Here is a 9,446-nt window from a genome sequence, read left to right on the forward strand (position 1 = left end):
AACCCCTCCAATCCATACATGAAGCAGACTGACACCCACCATGAAGAGCTCGCACGGCCACAAACATGAAGCCAAACAACAACGCAGATCACCAGCTCAAATCCCCCTGCAACTCAGACTAAGCTGAGCACAACCAAGCCCCCACCCAAACAGAACACACCCCCAGCCAATCAGAGCACAACCAACCCCCCATCCAATCAGAGCACAGCCAAGCCCCTAACCAATCAGAACACACCTCCACCCAATCAGAACACAGCCAAGTCCCCACCCAATCAGCTCACACCCCCACTAGCAGTTAAAAGGAAGAGACAGTTGCGATCTCACATTGCTCCTGGAAGCACGAAGCCGAGAACACCAGCCTGAAGATGACGAATGAGACTTCGTCGAAACGTCGCCAAGACACTTCCAATTTTACGTGGGAGAAGACCCGAATAACCAAAGACCTACATACTAACACCTGCGAAAACCTGAGAATATATATATATATATATATATATATATATATATATATATATATATATATATATATATTACACACACACATACATACACACTGTTTACTGTATTATATTTTATATTTTTCTGTTTTTCACTCATTTTTAAGCACATACATTTAAAATTATGTATTCTTTTTGTGTTTTTCTACTCTTTCTTTTATTATTTTAAAAGCAATACAAAAATTTTTTTTTATATATAATTTTTTGTTTGGGATTAATTCTCAATTTCTAATCCTGGATTCTTATTTCTTCAGCTTGCATAAAAGATTATTTGTTCATCCTACTTTATTAAACTGAACAGCCCTTGCTTTCAAATCAGGCAACAGCTGAAAGACTGAAATATTCTAACCGTCATTCAAAACATCCAGCTTTAACACAGAAAGACTGACTTGCTATTTTTTTTCCTTAGAATATTTATAACTTGTCTTCCAGGAGAAGCATTTCCACAGTACGAAGAATACATAGATCAATGAGGTGATGGTTCTGCCAACTTGTGCCTAATACTTTCCCTGATAGTAACACAGCTTGATATTAAATAACAGATGATATAGAAAAATCACATCAGGTTTATTGAAAGATTTTATTTCATCTATACAGTAAAAGAAATGAACAATTTCTTTAATGTTTTCATATTGCATCATTTTTTTAATTCTAAAATGTGGCTGCCTTTAAAGATGGTCCACAAACATTGGTTATTATACAGCAACTAAGCCTGAAGTGAACCGTATTATTATTATATTATGTCTTCTCCACTTCCAATTTGTCCAGTTCATTGCTAGTTACAGTTCTAGTCTCCCTCTTCCACTGCTTCTTGGTTTATTCCCACAGCCAACATTAGTTACAAAGCTATTCATATCTTTGGATCACAGCAGCAGTATATACTGTACACGTCATATACTGCATATTCCTTTCTAAACCTTATTATCTCTGAAGCTCTGCTCTATTTGCTGTCTGATACTCAGTTATAGTATATCGCTCTTCAGAAGCTGGGCTTCTAAATAACGATCACAACTTTGAGACAGATACACCTGGCACCTGTTCTATCTTTGTTTTATTTTAAGGTTTTTATATGTATTGGTTTTGAAATACTTATGTAAACTTTCTTTGGAAACTTCAGTTTTAAAAAAATCATTTTAATCAAATAAATTAATCTGCATTTATTGCACTTCCGAAAAAAGAATAAAAATAGAAGCATCTGATCATATTGTGAGATAAATCCAGTAGCCACTTCTCCCAGATGAAATAAAAGCAAATTCTTATCCACTCCTTTAAATACCATTATAAAGTTATAATCAAACAAATGCCATGCAAGTTGAATATTTTAAATGTATTGAGCATTTTAAAAAAGTAGACTGCTTAAACATAGTTATTTGGATTCAGATTTAACTTTGTGTGTTTAGGTTAACTGGATATCCATAATTCTTCTGTCCCATAGCAGCTTATCCAGATGTATAATGTTATAGAGGGGTTGGCCTTCCCAGTAGATGGTGTGAGATACTGAGAGGAAAGCGGATTATTTCCCCCAAAGTGAACCTTCACAAATATTTCTATGCAGTTATGGGTGATCACCATTTCTAACTCTCCCCTTTTACCTCCCCTTTCTACTTTTTGTCCTTTCAATTGTATATTTTATCCTCTGTCACAGGAACCTTACTCAAACTTTTATGTTCTAATAAAGGTAGACTTGAACCACAAAAACATATACAATAATAAAGTCAACTATTTTTAAAGTGCCACTGGACTCTTGGCTCTGTTCATGCAACATGCTAGATTAATGACTCAGTCATTAATCTAGCCAAATCTCCTTTCTGGCAGCACAATCATACTAGCTGGATCAAAAGTCACTGCTTTGGCAACACACATTTCCTCTCTTTTTGCTCTAGGACAGTGGTTCTCAACCTTCCTAATGCCGCGACCCTTTAATACAGTTCCTCATGTTGTGGTGACCCCCAACCAGGGGTGGGTTCTAATTTTTTTTACTACCGGTTCTGTGGGCGTGGCTTATTTTGTGGGTGTGACTTTGAGGTCATGTGACCGGGTGGGCGTGGCTAGCTGGTCATGTGATCGGGTGGCCATGGCTATGTGTATAGGGACTACTCAGAGGGCTGAAAAAAGTCATTTCTGACAGGTCCTCGCACTTTTGACTGGTCCTCACACTTATGACCATCCTCACATTTATGCCCGTGCAGCTTTCTTAACAACCATGTCGCTCATTTCACAACTGCTTCTTTTCACCATGGTGATAAGATAGGGCAAAAAACGTAAAATGTGAGGGTAGTCGTAAATTCGAGATCTGGTCAAAAGTACGAGGACCAGTCAAAAATAACTTTTTCAGCCTTCTGAGTAGTCCATGTGCACAAAAGGACTACCCAGAGGGCTGAAAAAAGTGATTTCTGACAGGTCCTTGCACTTTTGACCGGTCTTCGCACTTATGACTGGTCATCATTTATGCCCATTGTAGCATTCTTAACAACCGTGTCACTCATTTCACAACTGCTTCTCTTCACCATGGTGACAAGATAGGGCAAAAACGTAAAATGTGAGGACAGTCGTAAGTTCGAGGACTGGTCAAAAGTGCGAGGACCAGTCAGAAATAACTTTTTCAGCCCTCTGAATAGTCCATATGCATAAAAGGATACAGCAATAGAGAGGGATGAAGGAAGGGAAGGGAAATTAGAGTAGGAGTGAGGGTAAGAGAGGGAGGAAGAGAGGAGGAGAAGGAGAAAGGAAGAGGAAGTAGGGAGGACAAGAAGAGAGGGAGGAAGAGAAAGTAAGAAGGAAAGAAAAGAGAGAGGTGGTAGGTTTGAGGAGAAAGATTGCTGTACAATAAAAAAGATGAAAGGGAAGAAAGCCAACCCCAAACAAATATAAAGATATTAAGATAAAGAATGAATTGTTAAACTTTAAGGAATAAAAGAGAATAAATATGAATAAATAACAATAATTAGAAACACATATACAAACATACAATGTATTTTCTTTTGTAGGAAGTTAGCACCCACCCCTTTCCTGGAAGAGTGAAATATTTTAGGAAATATGAAAAAGGCAGAATATTATATTTCCCTGGGATAAGCATGTTTTGAAGCAGCTCCCATCTTCCTGCCCCCACCCTTTGTCAATGGGCCATTAAGGCCTGGGCCAGTCTATTCTACATAACAAAGATCTACCTCCTTCAGGCAGAGCCATAGTAGGAATTGCCCAAGATCCAATAAAGATAGGATTAGCTCTCTACCCATCTAGCAACAGAAACTCACCACATGTGACCTGGGAAGCACATGTGACCATCAGCCAGCAAGGCTAGTTAAGATCCCCACCCTCTAGGAGTCTGACAACCAATCAGGATACTCTTTCGTGGCCCCAAGAAATGCAGAGCCAGAGAGAGCATAAAAACCCGAGGATTTACTGTATCTGCCCTTTTCTGTTCAGGAACTCAAGCCATGTGATCCTGTCCACCATTAAACCATCTTTCCAAGCAGTCTCCATGTTTCCAGTGTCTTTTTCCCCACTTGGAGCAGAACCTAGAAGGAGATTTCTTCCAACACTTTGAACAGAGTATTTGGCCGGTTCACAAATTTAAACAGTGTTTAATCATTTCAATTAAATTTACAATTTCTATATTTCCTTTTTGCCATATTTATTCCTCATCTATTTTTGTAAAAAACCAATATTACCCTTCATCCTCATCTCTAATCTTAATCAAATTCATTTTTCCCTTCTATTCTATATTATGCCCCTTCCCATTGTCATCTATTTTTATATCCATCCTCACATTGGTTAATTATGTAATATTACAGTTATTTAATATAAATTCAACATTTTAATATAAATCAATTAGTTATATAACTACCTTTTTTATATATTAATCAATATGAACATGAATATTCCAATTATTTACATGCAATCCAATTTCTTACAAATCAATTAATTATATTTACCAATAATAATAAACCAAATAATTTCCCCCATATATTCCTCCAAACCACAACTTAACATTTCTGCTTTCAACACAATATACAATTAATAGTATCTCAATTATTACAATTCCCTAGTTAAATAGAGCTTTTTTTCTTTTGTGTTTTAAAATCTTGAACTCTCCTCTTTTGCCCTAAATTTCCCATTGTTTGCACCTACCTTTTTTGGTGAGGAAAAAGAAAAGAAATCTGCCTGCCTAATTTTCCAACTTGCAGCAACAGGAAAGCCAACAGCCTCTTTACTTTCAGTTTTGTTTTTCAGCATAGCTGGGGAAAAAAAATCTGCTCGAGCAAGCAGCAGAGCCCTGAGCAAAACAGCTGAGACAAATCAGCTGAGAGCCGGGAGCCGATCTAATCAAGGGCTAATTAGCCTATGCTGAAGTTCCGGGCCAATAAAATTACAAAAAAACACCGAACCATTTGTTAAATTGCTGGCTCCCCCACCACTATTTATTGGCAATAAATAGTGGTGCGGAGGGGCGGGGCAAGCCAGCAATTTAACAAACGGTTTGGCTGCACCACTGGCTATAGGGCGGCCCTTTAAAGCCCCGCGGCAAGAATTTAAAGTTTTTTTTTTCCTCTAGCCATCAGCTGGGACTCAGGAAGCAGCAATAGATTGGGAGTGGGCGGGGTAAGCGAACGGCCGGCGATTCAACAGAGCAGAGAGTGAGGGTGAGTGAAGGCATGGGGGGGGCGAGAGAGGGCTTTGGCGACCCCTGTGAAATGGCTGTTCGACCCCCAAAGGGGTCGCGACCCCCAGGTTGAGAACCGCTGCTCTAGGAAATACTTAATATCTGATGAACCCTCATATCTGGGTGAGTTCAGGCAAACCTTTGTGATATTGTTAGCCTTTTCCCCATTGGCCAGTGATGCAACAAACAATGTTTCAGTGATATCTTCTGTCAAGCCTTGGCAGTTAAGTTCTGTCATGGAGACTTGCTTTTCCAGCCATGTTTTCTCTTCAAGTCCTTTTCTTAGAAGACTATGTATAAAAAACAGGTGAATTTATGTGGTAGAATAATTTCAATTAAATACTTGACTGGATATGTTTAGGGATAATTTTACCTCCTAGGGAGATGGAAGTGTGGTCAGCTGATCCTGTTGATGTTCCCAAAATACATGACTTCATCAGCTAACAGCGGTTTAACAAGCAAATACTGTTTCATTTATATTTAAGTCTCAAATGAAAACAAAGCTAAATTGTGTCCCTTTAAAAAATAACCAAATAACACAATTATCTGATAGTCAGCAGCTTCTTTTAAGGAAACATGCAATTAAATAATAGAAGTCTATATGTCAATGGTAGAAGCTGCTGCCTTTTACAATATGTTCTTCAATTATGCCATCTTTTTAAAATCTGACAGCAGAGAGTTTCTATAATGTCTAGAAAAAAACTAGAAAATGCTAATGGAACGTTTTAAAAGCATTGATATACTGGCAAATCACAAAGTCTTGGCACAGGCAGGCTTAACTAGTAAGGAAGTGTAGCATCTGAAGAGCTCTGCAATCTTTTGCTCATCTAGTGTGTGATTAAATCCAGGACATTATATTTTATGATAATTTGCTTAGCAGAAACTCACATTTTCTCTGTGCATATGATTTTATCCTTTATTAGGCATGAATTTTTACTTTAAAAATATAAATGATAAGATTTTATTTGTTTGAAATTAATAGTATTTCAACTTTTCACTAAGAAATTTAACTTTAGATGTGAACAATAATATCGAATGTATATAAATGTGACATTTAACAGTTCACACACACTCTTAAGCCTGGCTTGATATATGAGTAATTTTATGAATGCCCCTTCATATGCTACAAAGAATAGCCCACCAATATAGTGTTGAATACATGGAATCAACTCTTGCCAAAAAAATTCCGGATTGCATTCCGGATTGGCCAGGATTAAAATGAATTGCTCTCTGGCAAATTATTTGCTAGGAAATCTTGGTTTGTGGTGTCTACATTTTTTTTGAGAAAGCCGTTTTCAGAACAATGAGCTGGGTCTTAATTGTTTTGGAAGGTATAAAGTCTAAGTTAATTTATGTATACTACCCTGTAAAATAAGTTGGTGTATACATGATAATGACTTAGATTCATGCATTCTATTAGGAATTGCTCCCAATATGTGTGTAGAGAGAGGCAAAAAAGTCAAGATGGCAGCCATGAATGGAAGTCCCACTCCTTTTTACCTGCTGATAAACCTGTCCTCTTTATAAATTCTTCTCAGAAGCTTTGTTTTGTAATTTGCATAACGAAGTAATACTATCTCTATGAATCACACCTCAGAACAAGACAAACGGTTGGCTGGGGTGAGCAAAAAGAATTGAAGCCCAACATATTTGAAGGATGCTAGATTTGGGAAGGGTCTCTTGAACCAAATTCTACGTCCCCAGAAACATTTCCTTATTTATTGACCCTGTCGCCACGTCCCCTCCACATTAGTCAGCCCTCGCGTGTTGCGCGCTCTCTTTCTCTCTCGTCGCGTGGTGACATTCATTAGTTTCCCTTCCAGCCCCCGCCACGCGCCCGCTTTCCCTCGGCACGACATTGAGTCTCTCTAATTTTAGGCGGTGTTGCTGCTTCCTCGCACGCGGCATCAGAGTTTCTTCCTGAGGGGTAGAAGAATTACTGCCCGCCAAAAAATTGGCGTGGGCGGCTGCCCCGCGACGGCGCTAGAAGAAAAAGAAAACATTTGTCTTACTGAGGGGAAGCTGCCGACAACCTAGGGGCTCTTCTCACCAGCCCGCCGTTTCTTCTCGTTGACTTTCTGTTCTGTCCTTCAGACCCAGCCCGGCAGCTCTCTCCGTTTCTATCTTGGCCGCCCGATGGCTGGCTAAGAGTGGCTGGTTGGGCGCGCAGGGAGAGTCTCCCATAGGAAGAAGAGCTCGCTTGGTAGCAGGAGGGAGAAACTACTCGGAGCCAAATCTCAGGCTAGGAGCGGTAAGCAAGGGAGCCCCGGTGCCCCATTGATTCATTTCTCGCGGGTTTGAAGTAGGAAAATGCCTCCTCCTACTAGGATTCCACATCTCTTGAAGCGGGAGAAGGACAGCCGTCAATGGGCAAATAGGCAGCCGTGTTCAGGCAGGATTTTGCAGTGTGTAGCCGCCTTTGGGGAAGGCGCAGAAGAGAATGGAGAGGGATATTAGACTGGCCGGTCAAATCAAAGTTTCCGAAACCAAGATCCGCTTTTGGAGTTGTTGCTGTCTGACACCCGTCTGCCCGGTTGGCAAAGCAAACCTTCCTCCTTCAAAGAATCAGAGAGATGTATAACAGCCACCAGTGGAACGGGTCTCTGGCTCGAGTAAAAGGGTTACTTGCTGAATGATTCCTTCTTTCCAGATGTTTAGGGGACCTTCTTGAGATCAAAGGCTTCATCCTGCTGTAATGTTTCATTGCTGTTCTTTTTACTTTTTTCTTTTCTTTCTTTTCTTTAAATTCCCTTCTCTGCAATTATTTACGTTTCAAAACTTTTAATAAATACTTCGTACAGGGCCGGATTTAGATTGAAAGAGGCCCTAGGCTATTCCACTTATGAGGCCCTTTCACCAGTGGTGGGATTCAATATTTAACAACAGGTTCTGTGGGCGTGGCTTAGTTGGGGGTGTGGCTTGGCAATCATGTGACTGGGTGGGCGTGGCTAGCTGGTCACGTGACTGTGTAGGCGTGGGTAGCTCGTCATGTGACCAGGTGGGCGTGGCTATGTGCATAGACACTTTTCAGAGGGCTGAAAAAAGTCATTTCTGACTGGGCCTCGCACTTTTGACCGGTCCTCACACTTATGACCATCCTCACATTTATGCCCGTGCAGCTTTCTTAACAACCATGTCACTCATTTCACAACTGCTTCTCTTCACCATGGTGACAAGATAGGGCAAAAACGTAAAATGTGAGGACAGTCGTAAGTTCGAGGACTGGTCAAAAGTGCAAGGACCAGTCAGAAATAACTTTTTCAGCCCTCTGAGTAGTCCATATGCATAAAAGGATACAGCAATAGAGAGGGATGAAGGAAGGGAAGGGAAATTAGAGTAGGAGAGAGAGGGAGGAAGAGAGAAGGAGAAGGAGAAAGGAAGAGGAAGTAGGGAGGAGAAGAAGAGGGGGAGGAAGAGAAAGTAAGAAGGAAAGAAAAGAAAGGTGGTAGGTTTGAGGAGAAAGATTGCTATACAATAAAAAAGATGAAAGGGAAGAAAGCCAACCCCAAACAAATATAAAGATATTAAGATAAAGAATGAATTGTTAAACTTTAAAGAATAAAAGAGAACAAATATGAATAAATAACAATAATTAGAAACACACATACAAACATACAATCTATTTTCTTTGAACAGAGTATTTGGCCGGTTCACAAATTTAAACAGTGTTTAGTCATTTCAATTAAATTTACAATTTCTATATTTCCTTTTTGCCATATTTATTCCTCATCTATTTTTGTAAAAAACCAATATTACCCTCATCCTCATCTCTAATCTTAATCAAATTCAATTTTTCCCTTCTATTCTATATTATACCCCTTCCCATTGTCATCTATTTTTATATCCATCTTCACATTGGTTAATTATGTAATATTAGTTGTTTAATATAAATTCAACATTTTAATATAAATCAATTAGTTATATAACTACCTTTTTTGTATATTAATCAATATGAACATGAATATTCCAATTATTTCCATGCAATCCAATTTCTTACAAATCCATTAATTATATTTACCAATAATAATAAACCAAATAATTTCCCCCATATATTCCTCCAAACCACAACTTAACCATTTCTGCTTTCAGAAATATACAATTAATAGTATCTCAATTATTACAATTCCCTAGTTAAATACAGCTTTTTTTTCTTTTGTGTTTTAAAATCCTGAACTCTTCTCTTTTTCCCTAAATTTCCCATTGTCTGCACGTACCTTTTTTGGTGAGGAAAAAGAAAAGAATTCTGCCTGCCTAATTTTCCAACCTTGCAGCAACAGCAAAGCAGT

At 38.9% G+C, this 9,446-nt stretch overlaps 1 long non-coding RNA gene across 1 annotated transcript; it reads left to right on the plus strand.

Moving 5' to 3' along the window:
- Window positions 1–4,529: 4,529 nt before the first annotated feature.
- Window positions 4,530–7,793, plus strand: LOC148114304 (uncharacterized). Its single transcript, XR_015733968.1, has 2 exons — window positions 4,530–7,411; window positions 7,488–7,793. It is a non-coding gene; the product is annotated as an uncharacterized LOC148114304 (long non-coding RNA).
- Window positions 7,794–9,446: the final 1,653 nt, after the last annotated feature.

The sequence above is a fragment of the Pantherophis guttatus genome, chromosome 4 (assembly GCF_059756535.1).
Source record: "Pantherophis guttatus breed Tessera chromosome 4, ASM5975653v1, whole genome shotgun sequence".
Taxonomy (NCBI): Eukaryota; Metazoa; Chordata; class Lepidosauria; order Squamata; family Colubridae; genus Pantherophis; species Pantherophis guttatus.